The sequence below is a fragment of the Lutra lutra genome, chromosome 6 (genome assembly GCF_902655055.1).
Source record: "Lutra lutra chromosome 6, mLutLut1.2, whole genome shotgun sequence".
Classification (NCBI taxonomy): Eukaryota; Metazoa; Chordata; class Mammalia; order Carnivora; family Mustelidae; genus Lutra; species Lutra lutra.
Window position 1 is genome coordinate 61,552,827 of NC_062283.1, and position 15,639 is coordinate 61,568,465.

At 43.1% G+C, this 15,639-nt stretch overlaps 1 long non-coding RNA gene across 2 annotated transcripts in view; it reads left to right on the forward strand.

Moving 5' to 3' along the window:
• The window catches only part of LOC125103032 (uncharacterized), a 17,694-nt gene continuing 2,055 nt past the window's right edge, over positions 1–15,639 (forward strand). The window contains exons 1-4 of one of the 2 annotated variants that reach the window (XR_007128262.1): positions 1–419; positions 5,565–5,666; positions 13,447–13,522; positions 15,002–15,132. This is a non-coding gene — a long non-coding RNA (uncharacterized LOC125103032). Of the gene's footprint in view, positions 420–5,564; positions 5,667–13,446; positions 13,523–15,001; positions 15,182–15,639 lie in introns of those variants that run through there. The other variant, XR_007128261.1, reaches the window with a different exon arrangement.

A 15,639-nucleotide genomic window follows, 5' to 3' on the forward strand; every position in this document is an offset into this window, starting at 1 on the left:
ATTCCACAGAACTTCAAGTTGAGGCCTGGAGGAGTGGCAGGTTTGGGGTAGGGTGTGGATTGGAGGTGGGGGTGGAGCTTCAGAGAGGGGTCAAGAGGAAAAGGAGGGGGGGAACATTTGATAAAAACTGGGCAGAGGATGGGCAGAGTGTGACACACATTCGTGGGAGGCCTGCAGGAGATAGCGGGAACAAAGTCCAGGTGAGGAAGAGCTTGACCAGAGAGAGAGGCCAAAGAATGAGGTGACTTCAGGAAACGTTTGGTGTTTGCAGGGTGTGGGCTGGAAACAGTGCTTGGGCGAGTCTTGGCCCTCCTGACTGGAAAGTGGGATCTTTCTGGGGGATAGGCTGATGAGCCCAAGTTTCCAGTAAGGTGAAGGTGCTTCTGAAGACCCATGAGATGTAGAGTCTGACTTCTCTGGTAGGAGTGCTGGCAGCAGCCAAGCTTAGGCAGGGCAGGGCAATGTGGGGGAGGGAGGTCCAGGAGAGAGGTTTGCTGCAGTGGGCATGGGCAGGAGGGGCAGCCCCTACCCTATGGAGATGGAATAAGCAGAAGAAACCCGAGAGGTGTGAAAGTGCAGGGATAATCAGTTCCCAGAGGGACTGGGTAGATTCTAGAAGTTTCTATCATGAATAAATACACACTCAGAGGCCTTGAGAAGCAGGAAGAGGTTATCCTGGGAGGTAGACTCACAGGTGAAGGTTGGTTTTCTTCTGTATGCTTTTCTCTATTTTCCGTGTTCTAGTGAGACTGTATAACCTGGGAAGCCAGACCAAGGACACGGTAAAAGTTATTAACACCCAAGAGGAGTCCTCAGTATAGAGCCAGACATCACCAAGAGGTCAGATGTCACCAGAAAGAATGAGGAACTAGACGGGCTTTGGAATGGGGCTCTGACAGGGAGCATGTGGCCTGAGGAAAGCAGTACTGCCAGAGGGAAGGGGGAGGTGAGGTCCACGTGGCAGGCATGAAGAAATCCCAGGGAAAGACAAATGACAGGTAAAGGGGAATATTTGCAGCCCCTATGGCAGACAAAGGCAAATCTCCCTAAAATAGATATAGCTCCTAAAAAATTTTTAAAAAAAATTTTATTTATTTATTTGACAGAGATCACAAGTAGGCAGAGAGGCAGGCAGAGAGAGAGAGAGGGGAAGCAGGCTCCCTGCTGAGCAGAGAGCCGATGTGGAGCTCCATCCTAGACTCTAGGATCATGACCTGAGCCGAAGGCAGTTGCTTAACAGCTGAGCCACCCAGGCACCCCCAAAATTAACTATTTTAGAAAAATTTTAGATTTACAGAAAAATTATGGAGATAGTACAGAGAATTTCTGTATCCACCATATCCATCTTCCCCTATAAGTAACATCTTACCTGAGTAAGATGTTTCTTACATCTTTACTTACAAATGTTTATTATAATTAAGGGCCAATATTGATACATTAGTATTGACTAAAACCCATACTTTGTTCAGATTTCCTTAGTTTTTACCAAATATTCCTTTTCTGTGCCAGGATCCCATCCAGGTTACCACATTATGCTTAGCTATCTTTTTCCCTTAGACTCCCCTTGGCTGTGACCGTTTCTCAGACTTTCCTTGTTTTTGATGACCTTGATTGTTCTGAGGAATACTGGGCGGGTGTTTTGTAAAATGTCCCTCTAGTGGGATTTGTTTGATGTTTTTCTCACAACTAGACTGGAGTTGTTGGGTTTTGGGGAAAGAAAGCACACAGTTAAAATGCCATTCTCATCACATCACATCAAGGGTACATGCTATCAACATGACTTATTACCGTTGATGTGGACCTTGATCAGCTGTCTGAAGCGGTGTTTGTCATGTTTCTTTTCTCTCACTTTTCATACTGTCCTTTTTAAGTAAATATTGTAGTTATTTATTTGAGAGCAAGACACAGAGCATGGCTGTGGGGGGAGGGGCAGAGGGAGAGGGTCTAGAGAGGGGATCCCAAGCAGACTTCACACCCACCGTGGAGCCTGGTGTGGGGCTCGATCTTATGATCCTGAGATCATGACCTGAGCCGAAATCAAGAGTCAGATGCTTAACTGACTGAGCCACTCAGGCATCCCTAAAAATTATATTTTTAAGTAATCTCTACATCCAACGTGGGGCTCAAACTCACAACCTCAAGACTGAGCACATATGCTGTACGGACTGAGCCAGCCAGGCATCCCCATACTGTCCTCTTTGGAAGGAAGTCACCAGGTACGACCCACTTGAGGTGTGGGGAATTATTTTCCACCTTTGACATACTTTCATCATTGTGGGTTTTTTGCTCTTGCTTTGAGCATTTCCTTACTTTCTGGCAAAAGATGCTCAGGGCTCATCTTAGACCTCTCCTGCAGCAGCCCTAGAATCAGACATTTCTCCAACAAGCCCCAGTTCTGTTTATTGGAGCTTGGCATTACAGACCACGTGTTGGGTACTTGGTGTGTTCAGTGCTACTGGAGAGTCATTGCTTTGGGTCCTCTCAGTTTCCAGAGTGAGGAAATGCATTTATGTATACTGACCCTCATATGTACATATATCTATAAATACATTGTATATAATCATCTTTATCTATATTAAGCTGAACATGAATTCATATTGCCAACTCCAAGTCTAGTTTATGGCCATATAGGAATATTTAGCTTCTTCCCCTGGGTTATCTGTAATATCCCAAAGAACTAGATTTTTTAAGTGAAAAAAAGACAGTGCAGACTGATGAGTATAATTAGCTACTTTTGTGCAGAGGGCGGAGAAATAAGAATGTATCTTTGTATTTGCATAGAGAAACTCCAAAAGGTTGTATAGAGATCTACTGAGAGAATAGAAAGTGTACATTCACACGGGAGCTTGCACCCAAGTGTTCATAGCTGCATTGTTCATAATAGTGGGTTTGATGGTTTTACAACAATGTGAATGTATGTAATGTCACTGGACTGGACTTAAAAATGGTTAAGATTGGGGGGGGGGTTGTCCCTGGCTGGTGCAGTCCTTTAAACATCCAGCTGAGGTCATGACCTTAGGATTGTGGGATTAAACCCCTCATCAGGTTCCACACCAGGCAAGGAGCCTGCTTGGGATTCTCTCCCTTTCCCTCTGCCCCCTACCTGCCTCTCAAATTTAAACAAATAAAATCTTTAAAAAGATAGCTAAGATGGGAAATTTTACATTCTATTAAAACCATCATTTAAAAATGTACAAAAAAACTATTGTGTTCATTTTGCTTTACTATTTTCCCCTCAGAATGTTTTCAGGATCTTCTAGCTGTTTCTGTGTGGCCTCCCATCCACTGCTTCTAACTGCTGCATATAATCCATGGTTTTTGTAGCACATTTTATTTTATTTCTTTTTAATTTTTAAAAAAATGTTAAAATATTTTATTTATTTATTTAATAGAGAGAGAGAGAGAGAGAGAGAGCACGAGAAGGGGAGGGGTAGAGAGAGAAGCAGACTCTCTGACGAACAGGGACCCTGAGGCAGGGCTTATGTCCACGGATCCTAAGATCATGACCTGAGCAGAAGGCAGACGCTTAACCAACTGAGCCACCCAGTGCTCCAAACAGTTTGTGTGTGTGTGTGTGTATTTTATATATATATATATATATATATATATATATATATATATATATTTATATAAAATATAAAATATATATAAGTAGATTTACTGTGGTGATCATTTCATTATATATATATATATACATAATATACATAATATATATACACATAATATACATTATATATATATATATATGTATATATATATATATATATATATAATGAAATGATCACCACAGTAAATCTACTTAACATCCATCACCATACATAGTCACACAGTTTCCTTCTTGTGCTGAGAACTTTTAGGAACTGTTCTCCTTGCAGGGTGCCTGGCTGGCTCAGGCTGTGGAGCATGTGACTCTTGATCTTGGGGTTGTGAGCTCGAGCCCCACGTTGGGTGTAGAGATTACTTAAAAACAAAATTTTTTAGGGGCGCCTGGGTGGCTCGGTTGGTTGGGCAACTGCCTTCAGCTTGCGTCATGATCCTGGAGTCCCGGGATCAAGTCCCGGGTTGGGCTCCCTGCTCGGCAGGGAGTCTGCTTCTCCCGCTGACCTCTCTCCTCTCATGCTCTCTCTCTCTCTCTCTCAAATAAGTAAATTTAAAAAAATCTTAAAAAAAAAAATCTTTTAAAAAAAGAGCTATTCTCCTAGCAACTTTCAAACCTATGATACAGTATTATTAACTATGGTCATGATGTCGTGCATAACATCCCCATGACGTATTCATTTTATAACTGGGCATTTGTACCTTTTAGACCCCTGTCACCAATTCTGCCCAACCCCTATCCCCACCTCTTATAACCACCAATTGGTTCTTTATATCTTTGAGGTGGGGTTTTTGGTTTTTTTTTTTGCCTTTTTGTTTTGTTTTTAGATTCTGCATATTAGTGAGATCCCATAGTATTTATCTGTTGTCGTCTGACTTGTCTCACTTAGCATCATGCCCTCAGAGTCCATCCACGTGGTTGCACATGGCACACTTGAGACCCCATTTTCTCAGAAACTGAGGACGAAGCTATGGTGATATTCTGAGGGACCTGAGAAGTTGGGCTGAGGGTTTGCCTTGGATGTGGCCTCATCTTTCCAGAAAAATGGGAGGCCAGGGAGGGGGTTCTGAAGGAAATGGGGGCAGCAGCTGTGGAGAATGGCGGTTAGTCATCAAAGTGTGAGGTCTAGATTGTCGCACAGCCTCAGTTGAGACCACCCAGCATGAGCTGTGCGGGTTGCAGGCAGCAGGGGCCAGGGCTTCCCCAGCAGGACCCTAGTACCCCATGCTCTGAAGAGAGAAAGCTACCCACACTGAAGGCCGGAAGAGAAGAGCAGGAAGTGTGGTGACATATCCTCAAAAGACAGCGAGGACAGAGTGGGAATGGTGTTCTGGGGTGTTAGGCGGAGGGAGGAGGCAGATGAAGATGCATACTGGGCAGCTGTCATATGGCAGAACTCTGGGTTTGGGGAGGGCTCACATGACAATCCAGGTGAGTAACACTCCCTTTGGTTTTTCACACAAATTACAATGGGGCTCCTTGGAATCTACGTGTGGTGATGGTGAGTTTAGGCCTGGGGAGTGCTGACTGCATGCCAAGCACCGAGCACACTTTCATCTCAGTTGTCTGCATGACACCCCCTGAGAGAGCCACTGTCGCCCCTGTTAAAAGAAAAACCACAGGCCCAAAATGGAGTCACTTAGGTTAAGGCCCCACATCAGCAAATCCAGACCTGACACCTAACCTTATTGCAGTTTTGACCCCTCCCAGGAATGTGACCTCTAAGTAGTCAACCTAGAATTTCCTGCGCAGCACTAGGAAATTTACAGATAGACCCATTCCATTTCCCTTGCCTAAAACAATACACTCTGCTAATTACTTCCTTTTTCGGCTTCCTCTCTGCCTTTACAAACCTTTCATTTTCTATAGCTGGATGGAGCCTTTTTTTGTTTGTTAGTTGGGATGCTGCCCGATTCATGAGTTGTTCAATAAAGCCAATGTGATCACTTCAACTGCTGTTTAACAGATTTGGTGGTCGTTGCAGATTGAAGAAGACTGCTGATAGGCATGGTGTCTGCGAACCCCTTTTTGAGTTCACTGTCTTTCTCACCATTTCTGAAGGCCATGGGTAAGTCTCTTTCAGTTGGGAGCTGGGCTCTCTTGGCGATGAGCTCTGGATCTAATTGGTTTCCAGTCCAGGGCTTAGTGGATCAGCTTGAGCTGACAGGTGGTTCCAACTGAAACCAGAGGCCCTAGCCCTTGGTTCAGTCTGCAGGTCCTCGGTTGTTTGGAACTTCTTGCCCCAGGTCCAATCGGAGATCCCCAAGTCTGCCTGTGGAGTTGCTGGTGGTGCACAGGGCCTTGCTACAGGCCTGTATGCAGTGTTGTCTAAACCCCAGCCCTTGCTTCTGTCCTCAGATGCCATGCTGGGAGCTGCTGGTGACCGCCATTGTCCATTTGTTTGGAATCCATCTGCATTCCCATTGTTTAAGGTCTGCAGGTCCAGTCCTCTGCCCAGTCCCTAGTTCTCTGGGTACTGCTGGTGTCCACAGTCTGTTTCTTCAGTTTCTCTTGGTTTCTGTTAATGGGCTCCTGGGGTCAAGGCTCATGCTTTGGGGGTCTTGGAGGCCAATAAGCCACAGAAATTGGTGGGCATGTGGCGAATGCTTCAGAGTTGTTAGAGCACATGCCACCTGACCCAAAGATCCCTGTGTCAGGACAAGTTGGTCACAGAATGGGTTAGATCGGCACTAACCGCCAACCTCAAGAGACTTCCCGTGCAATGAGGTGACACAGTGTGAACCACGACAGAACCCCAACTCCACGGGGCATCTTTCTAAGGGACTAATCTGGCTTCGAGAAATCCAAAGGCTAAACTGAAAAACAAAACAAAACAACATAATAGAAAGAAGTAAATAAATAATGAAGGTGGACTCCTTCACTTCTTTCTTTCTTTTTTTAAAAGATTTTATTTATTTTTTTGAAAGAGAGAAACACAGTGACAGAGAGAACACAAGCAGGGGGAGTGGGAGAGGGAGAAGCAGGCAGCCCGATGCAGGGCTCGATCCCAGGACCCTGGGATCCTGACCTAAGCCAAAGCAGACGCTTAACGACTGCACCATCCGGGCGCCCTGGATCCTTCATTTCTAGAGAGTCCAGTGTACCACCTTCCAGGGAATCTGCTTATTTTTTGTCTAAGAACTACCATTCCGGAAGCTATAAATATCTACAAAAATGGCAATCTTTCTAAGCATGATTTGTGTCCTGAAGAACTTGGCTTTGTAACTGCCGGGTAGGGGGCCCCCCAAAGAAGGCTGGATGGAAATGCGAGTTGCACCTCATTTACAACTTGAACATGGCTGGACAGAAACGTGGGCTAACCTCCATTTGTGGCTAGGGCCTTAGCAAACTGCTAGCAGCCCTCAGGGGAATTACTGCCGAGAATTACAGTGGCCATTACGAAGAACATTCCAAACAGATAAGATCCTGTGAGCAATGCACATAAAAACAAAGGCTTCAAAATTGCAAAAATAGATTAATTGAAAGTTTCATTGCAAAAAAGCTGATAAAAAATTTAAAAGACTCAGAAGTCATACAAGTGACTGGAAGACTGTCATAATTCTTTTTTTTTTTTAAGGATTTTATTTATTTATTTGACAGAGATCACAAGTAGGCAGAGAGGCAGTCAGAGAGAGAGGAGGAAGCAGGCTCTCTAGCAGAGAGCCAGATGCAGGGCTTGATCCCCGGACCCTGAGATCATGACCCGAGCTGAAGGCAGAGGCTTTAACCCACTGAGCCACCCAGGCGCCCCAGACTGTCATAATTCTTATTTCTTCTGTCCTTTACTCGAATACTCATTCTAGTTATCCTCTGTCTGAACTGTCTTTACATGACTGTAGACAGAAGTCCACCAAGTTAATGACCTTACAGAGAGCCCCATATCTACCTTCAAGGAGCTCCCAACCCCCTCCCCTGACCCATGAGTCCCTTCCAGAACTGATGGGACTCAGGGATTTCCTGGTAAACTGCTACATTATTCTCTTAGGCAGCAAAGGGAAATCCAAAAAGCAAAACAAGACCAAACCTTGCCAAATTCTAGTAAATATTAGAGTTACACTCCTTCCTCTTTAAACCCCACTCATGAACTGATGAATCCCTAAACTCTTCCTCTGAAACTAATAATACACTATATGTGAATTAATTGAATTAAAAAAAAAACAAAATAAAACTTGGGGCACCTGGGTGGCTTAGTGGGTTGGGCCTCTGCCTTCAGCTCAGGTCATGACCTCAGTGTCCTGGGATCGAACCCTGCATCAGGCTCTCTGCTCAGCAGGGAGCCTGCTTTCCCCTCTCTCTCTGCCTGCCTCTCTGCCTACTTGTGATCTCTGTCAAGTAAATAAATAAACAAAATTTAAAAAACAAACAAACAAACAAAATAAAACCAAAAAACCTGCTTAGAACCTTCAGATGGGATCCTGGAAGAACTGATGAAAGCTGGCTAAAGACTTTTCTCTCAGCTAAATGTACCCAGAAACAAACAAACCTTCCAGTGTAGGTGAATGGCTGTATCAGTCCTCCGCACCCAGCTACAACCCAATTCTTTAGAAGAGGGAGTAAAGGCGACTGTCCCTAATCTTACAAATCTTTACAAAACTGAACATGGAGTTCTAGGGACAATTCAAAGTTCATCTATCACAAGTTCTTATCAGAAGTAGAACAAAAGGGAGAAAGACCATTTGAAATTTTGATGAATGAAAAGTCATGTGTTTTCTCCACAAATGTTAGTAGAAGCATCTTTAGCCATCCGAGCAGATGACCTTAACTTAGTCCATCTGCCAGAAAAACAGTTTGGATCCAACTGTTCTTTCATAAAGGAGGGCTTTGCATTTTCATACCCGTAATCATGGCTAAAAAATTTAAAACAACTATAACGTCTCTGTTTATACGTTTATTGTAGATGGGTGACATTTTCTGCCTCTGGATGGTATTGCTAGAATTGATTTGTAAAGACTTCTATTTAACTGGCTTAAAAATAAACACTTATAAATTAAGTATTTCTAAATCTCAGAAATATAATAGAAATTAATCCAAATGTTTTTCAGGTTCATGCAATCTGGGAAGATATTTGGTATTAAAGCTAAGTTGGCTTAATTAAAATAGACATATCTTTAAAGTTATTAGCATTAAATATAATACTTTTATCCTACCCAGGTTTACTAATCAAGTAAGATCATGCTATCTCTGTTCCAAAAGTTGTCAACAAGAAGAATAGCTTGGGACAATGGTTGATTTTATCTAATGTTTCCTGAAGTTTCTGCAGATAATCTAAACATAACTGTTAAGAAAAAATAAATTGGATAGATGTAAATAAGATAAAAATTTTTTAGATAAACTTTTAAAATAGTTTCCTCATGGGGCGCCAGGCTGGCTGGGTCGGAAGAGCATGTGACCCTTGATCTCAGGGTTGTGAGTTCGAGCCTCACACTGGGAGTAGAGATTACTGAATTAAAAAAAAAGTTTCCTCAAATCTTTTAAACATCTTCTTTGTCTTGTTTTTAAGTAGGCTCACACCCAACATGGGGCTGGAACTCACGACCCTGAGAACAAGAGCCACATGCTCCACTGACTGAGCCAGCCAGGCGCCCCTTCCTCAGGTCTTCTTGGTAACCTGATATCTTCAACTTTTGCTCAGTGAAGTGATGAGTTACGTTAAATTCACAGAATATCTAGATCATTTCCAAACAAGACAAAACACTGAAACGTTAATTATTGAATGCAGGCTTATCCTCTTTTGCTCCTTTTACAGAGGAACTAAAGATAATTGCATCTAGATTTGAGGAATTTGAGAAACAAGACAGAGGATCTTAGGGGAAGTGAGGGAAAAATGAAACAAGATGAAATCAGAGAGCGAAGCAAACCATAAGAAACTCTTAATCTCAGGAAACAAACTGAGGGTTGATGGAGGGGAGGGGGTAAGAGGGATGGGGTGGCTGGGGGATGGACATTGGGGAGGGTATGTGCTATGGTGAGCGGTGCGAATTGGGTAAGACTGATGCATCACAGACCTGTACCCCTGAAACAAATAATACATTATATGTTAATTTAAAAAAAAGATAACTGCATCTTAGTAAACATTTTTTATGCCATGTTGAGAAATTTTCTATTTAAAAAAACCATGTTTCTAGGGGTGCCTAGGTGGCCCAGTTGGTCAGGCATCTGACTCTTGGTTTTGGCTCAGGTCATGATCTCGGGGCTGTGGGATCAAGCCCCACCATGGGCTCCACGCTCAGCCCAGAGTCCGCTTGGGACTTTCTCTGCCCTTCCCCCTGCTCTATCTCTCTCTAAAATAAATGAATACATCTTAAAAAAATTTTTTTAAAAGCATGTTTCTAGAAGTCATAATAAGTATTTATAAGTCTGAAAATTCACAGCATTTTTTTTAAAGATTTTATTTATTTATTTGACAGACGGAGATCACAAGTAGGCAGAGAAGCAGGCTGAGAGAGAGGAGGAAGCAGCCTCCCTGCTGAGCAGAGAGCCCAATGTGGGGCTCGATCCCAGGACTCTGGGATCATGGCCTGAGCCGAAGGCAGAGGCTTTAACCCACTAAGCCACCAGGTGCCCCTCACAGCATTTTAAAAAAGATTTTATTTATTTATTTGTCAGAGAGAGTGCACAAGCAGGAGGAGCAGAAGGAGAAGCAGACTTCCTGCTGGGCAAGGAACCCAAAGTGGGGCTCGATCCCCTGGACCATGACCTGAGCCAAAGGCAGATGCTTAACCGACGGAGCCACCAAAGCTCCAGACATTTCAGAGTATATGTTAATGTAAACAGCAGTTCACAATCATTTACTTCTTAGTTAAGCTTTCTAAGGGTTAAGAATTCTAACCAATGCATGTGATTATAGCTACAAGAAATAATAAGGAGTTGGGGCGCCTGGGTGGCTCAGTGGGTTGAGCCGCTGCCTTCGGCTCAGGTCATGATCTCAGGGTCCTGGGATCGAGTCCCACATCGGGCTCTCTGCTCAGCAAGAAGCCTGCTTCCTTCTCTCTCTCTCTCTGCCTGCCTCTCCGTCTATTTGTGATCTCTCTCTGTCAAATAAATAAATAAAATCTTTAAAAAAAAAAAAAAGAAATAATAAGGAGCATCTCTGCATGCAAGAAAAGCAGAAAACAGGATGTGTGCTTTCAGTAAAAGAAGTTATGAGGAATGGAAATGCATTTTTGTAGATGGAAATTATAGTAATTTTGTCCCCAAATGAGGGTATTTAAAGAGGGAAAATATAGGACAAAATCTGAATGTAAAACAGAAAGAAAAAGAAAGTAGTAGATCTGTGGAAAAGGAATTTTTGAAAAGGAATTTTAATGTGTGATCAAGCTGGCGAAGATGAAAATGAACTTATTTAAAGATAAGTTTAGGACTGGGTGGCTCAGTCAGTTGAGCATCTGAATCTTGATTTCGGCTCAGGTCATGATCTCAGGGTTGTGAGATCAAAACCCACCTCTAGCTCCATGTTGAGCATGGAGCCTGCTTAAGATTCTCTCTCCCTCTCCCTCTGTCCCCCACCCCACCCCCGCACACGCTTTCTCTCTTTCTCTTTTTTTTTTAAAATTTTATTTTTTATAAACATATAATATATTTTTATCCCCAGGAGTACAGGTCTGTGAATCGCCAGGTTTACATACTTCACAGCACTCACCATAGCACATACCCTCCCCAATGTCCATAATCCCACCCCTCCTCTCCCAACCCCCCTCCCCCCATCAGCTCTCAGTTTGTTTTGTGAGATTAAGAGTCACTTATGGTTTGTCTCCCTCCCAATCCCATCTTGTTTCATTTACTCTTCTCCTACCCCCTTAACCCCCCATGTTGCATCTCCTCTCCCTCATATCAGGGAGATCATATGATAGTTGTCTTTCTCCGATTGACTTATTTCGCTAAGCATGATACCCTCTAGTTCCATCCACGTCGTCGCAAATGGCAAGATTTCATTTCTTTTGATGGCTGCATAGTATTCCATTGTGTATATATACCACATCTTCTTTATCCATTCGTCTGTTGATGGACATCTAGGTTCTTTCCATAGTTTGGCTATTGTAGACATTGCTGCTATAAACATTCGGGTGCACGTGCCCCTTCGGATCACTACGTTTGTATCTTTAGGGTAAATACCCAGCAGTGCAATTGCTGGTCTCTCTCTTTCTCTTAAAAAAAAATTAAAAAATGGGGGCACCTGGGTGGCTCAGTGGGTTAAAGCCTCTAGTTTCGGCTCAGGTCATGATCCCAGGGTCATGAGATTGAGCCCCACATCGGGCTCTCTGCTCAGCAGGGAGCCTGCTTCCCTTCCTCTCTCTTTTCCTGCCTCTCTGCCTACTTGTGATCTCTGTCAAATAAATAAATAAAATCTTAAAAAAAATTATACGAATTTCTATTTGGATACTCTATGCACATGTAAAAAAAATTAAAATGAGTTTTAATATCAAAAGTACACTGCTGCAAAATTAGCAGTTAGCATTTCTCAGGGCACGGGGCAGGTTCAGTGGAAAGAGCATGTGATCCTTGATCTCAGGGTTGTGAGTTCAAGATCACAGGGTCATGGGCTTGAGCCTCACATTGGGTTTAGAGATTACTAAAACAAACAAACAAACAAAAACCAAAAAAATCTAAAAAAAAAGGATAGTTTTCAGGGTGCGTGGCTCCTGGATGGCTCAGTCATTAAGCATCTGCCTTCAGCTCAGGTCATGATCCCTGAGTCCTGGGATGCAGACCCCACATCAGGCTCTCTGCTCAGCGGGAAGCCTGCTTCTCCCTCTCCCACTCCCTCTGCTTGTGTTCCCTCTCTTGCTGTGTCTCTTTCTGTCAAAGACATAAACAAAATCTTAAAAAAAAAAAAAGGATAGGGGTGCTTGGGTGGCTCAGTGGGTTAAAGCTTCTGCCTTCGGCTCAGGTCATGATCTCAGGGTCCTGGGATGGAGCCCCGCATCAGGCTCTCTGCTCAGCAAGGAGCCTGCTTCCCTTCCTCTCTCTCTGCCTGCCTCTCTGCCTGCTTGTGATCTCTGTCTGTCAAATAAATAAATAAAATCTTTAAAAACAAAAAAGGATAGTTTTCTAGATTATTGATCTGCTCACTCTTTCTTTTTAGATTACTGATCTGCTCTTGATAAGACATTGTAAATAAAGTTTTTTTTTCTTTACCTTTAATGTAATCTGCCTAGAAACACAAAGGTTCTGTTTGCCTTTATTGGATCTTTGATTATAAAAAAAGAAAAAACCTGAATCTTTTTAATGTTAAAAGAGCCAAAAAAATTTTTTTTAAAACTCTTTAACTGTCTGTATTTGCCTGCAGAGTCTTGTCACTTTGATAACTAGATAACTAAGTATTGTGAAAGTGACCTATGATTCTGTTTGATCAAGTGCTTTAAAACCTTTTGATATTTTTCGATGAACCTCCCCCAAATCAAATCCTAAATAGTTCTTTTGGCCTTGACCTAGCTTTGGGTTATTTCAGAAGTTTTCCAGAACACATCAAAGAATTTGTTCCCTCTCCTTTTAAAAAGGGAGATAGCAAACTAATTAGGTTTATTTGATATATTAAATTACATGGGGAGCACTGTCAAATAAGTAATACTAAGCCTTCTTTATATTATGTCTGTATACATGTTCCAGAAATTATGTAATATTCCTGGAAATCTGATGTGACCTAGTATAATGTCAGGGCTTGTAATTCTAACTACTATCTTAAAATGTATGTCCCCAAAATAACCACATGTCTTTGTCAATTGCATTACAATGAACTCTCATCAGATCTTTACCCAGGTCATTTTAAAGTCTTTTATCATTTATCAGTAGTTATTGCTGTACTCAGAGACTTCTACAAAATTTCCTGCAACTGTGCTTTATCTTCAGAGGAATTCGTGGAAGGGAATCTGACAAGCACTCTCAAATACAGATTTCTGAAAACGTTCCGATCATACAACTGAACTGGTAAGAACAAAGACTGCCCTTGAATGTCTTTGGAAGGGACTAAGGGCAGGTCCTCCTCACCAACCAGATGACAGCCAAACTTCAAGGGCTTAAACCTTGGATGTGCATCTTGGAGCTGGAGAAGGCTCCACCTGACATGGGTCCTACACAGCCCAGGAGACCACCCATCCATGTGACGAGGAAGAGAAGTAGCCACATCGAGGTAGACTGCTTCCTCCAAGTGGCCTGATCGAGACCTCACGCTTTAACTGAATAGGAAAACCTTTCTTCTTTTTCACTCCGGCACTGGCCTGGAAAGATGACATCATCAGTGTCTCTTGGGCCATTGCCGAGGGAGATAACCTTGGCCTTTCAGACTGCTGGATTTGACATCCAAAACTCCTTATCTGTCCATTCACCCCGCCACTTTAGTGAAAGTGGTTTGGGCCCTGTCGGGTTTGTCGTTTGTCTTTGGTAGTTATCACTGTCCGTGGGCCAATGAATGTTTAGAAGTCTGGGACACAGCCAGGCAATGCCTCTCAGGGTTTCTCACCTCACTGGGCCCCCAACTTTTTACAAGTGGAATTAGACATCTCATTGGTTGACTCTCTGGATTTACATCTTCCAGTTAGAAAAGACCTACTAGGAGACATTCACAACTCAGGATTTGCTCCCTTTGACAGAGCCATACTTTCCTGGTTAGGAGGAAACATAAATAAGAATATGATCGGGGGCGCCTGGGTGGCTCAGTGGGTTAAGCCGCTGCCTTCGGCTCAGGTCATGATCCCAGGTCCTGGGTTCGAGCCCCACATCGGGCTTTCTGCTCAGCAGGGAGCCTGCTTCCTCCTCTCTCTCTGCCTGCCTCTCTGCTTACTTGTGATTTCTCTCTGTCAAATAAATAAATAAAATCTTTAAAAAAAAAAAAAAAAAAGAATATGATCGGGGTGTCTGTGGGGGCTCCGTTGGTTAGGCGTCTGTCTTCGTCTTGGGGTCTGGGGATCGAGCTCCCCATCGGGCTCCCGGCTCAGTGGAGAGCCTGTTTCTCCAGCTCCCTCTGCTGCTCCCCCTGCTTGTGCTCTCTCTCCCTTTCAAATAAATAAATAAAATCTGGAAAAAAAAAAATATGATCAGAAACCTCTCCTTAACTCTTAAAGGAGTTAACCCTTAACTCCTTAACTCTCCTTAACTCTTAACTCCTTAACTTTTACTCACTAAGACAATAGCGGCCCGACAAATCCTTCCAGCTCTCCAGACGAAACTGTTCTTTACAGTAGGATAGCCTCCGAGCAAAGAGGTGTCTGAGCTGTGGCCAACCCCACTTGCTGCACCGGGATTGACTCTTCTGGGGAAGTTGAAACTCAAGGGCACAAGATAGAGGGGTGTCCCTTTGACTTATTTGATTCTCATTGGTTTGGGTCTGAAGTGTACTCCAGACATTAGGAATTATCCTATTTATAATAATCACAATAACCTCCCTGGTGCATTGTGCTCTCTCTAAAGCTTTAAATGCGTGTTCCCAGCTGCTGACCACCCAGCATGTGATCTCCTGAAGATTGGACTGTCAGAAAAAGGAGAGGACAATGAGCTTAAAAATTATGAACTTTGGGACACCAGTTGACTCAGTCGGTGGAGTGTGCAACTTTTTTTTTTTAAGCATGAGATTCTTGGGGCGCCTAGGTGGCTCAGTGGGTTAAAGCCTCTGCCTTCGGCTCAGGTCATGATCCCAGGGTCTTGGGATCGAGCCCCGCATCGGGCTCTCTGCTCTGTGGGGAGTCTTCTTCGTCCTCTTTCTTTGCCTGCCTCTCTGCCTACTTGTGATCTCTGTCTGTCAAATAAATAAATAAAATCTTAAAAAAAAAAAAAAGCATGAGATTCTTGATGTCTGGGTTCTGAGTTCAAGCCCTATGCTGGGTGTAGAGATTAATTAAAAACAATTGTGAACCTGAAGTTGTAACCTATGACTAACCATAGTCGTAGAATGCCTTACATTTTGATCACCTGTCTCAGTTAAGCCTAGAATCTAATCAAAAGGAGATATTGCTAAAAAGAAAATCACAGGCCCCACATGGAGTCACTTATGTTAAGTCCCCACATCAGCAAACCAAGACTTAATACCTAACCTCTTTGTCATTTCAATC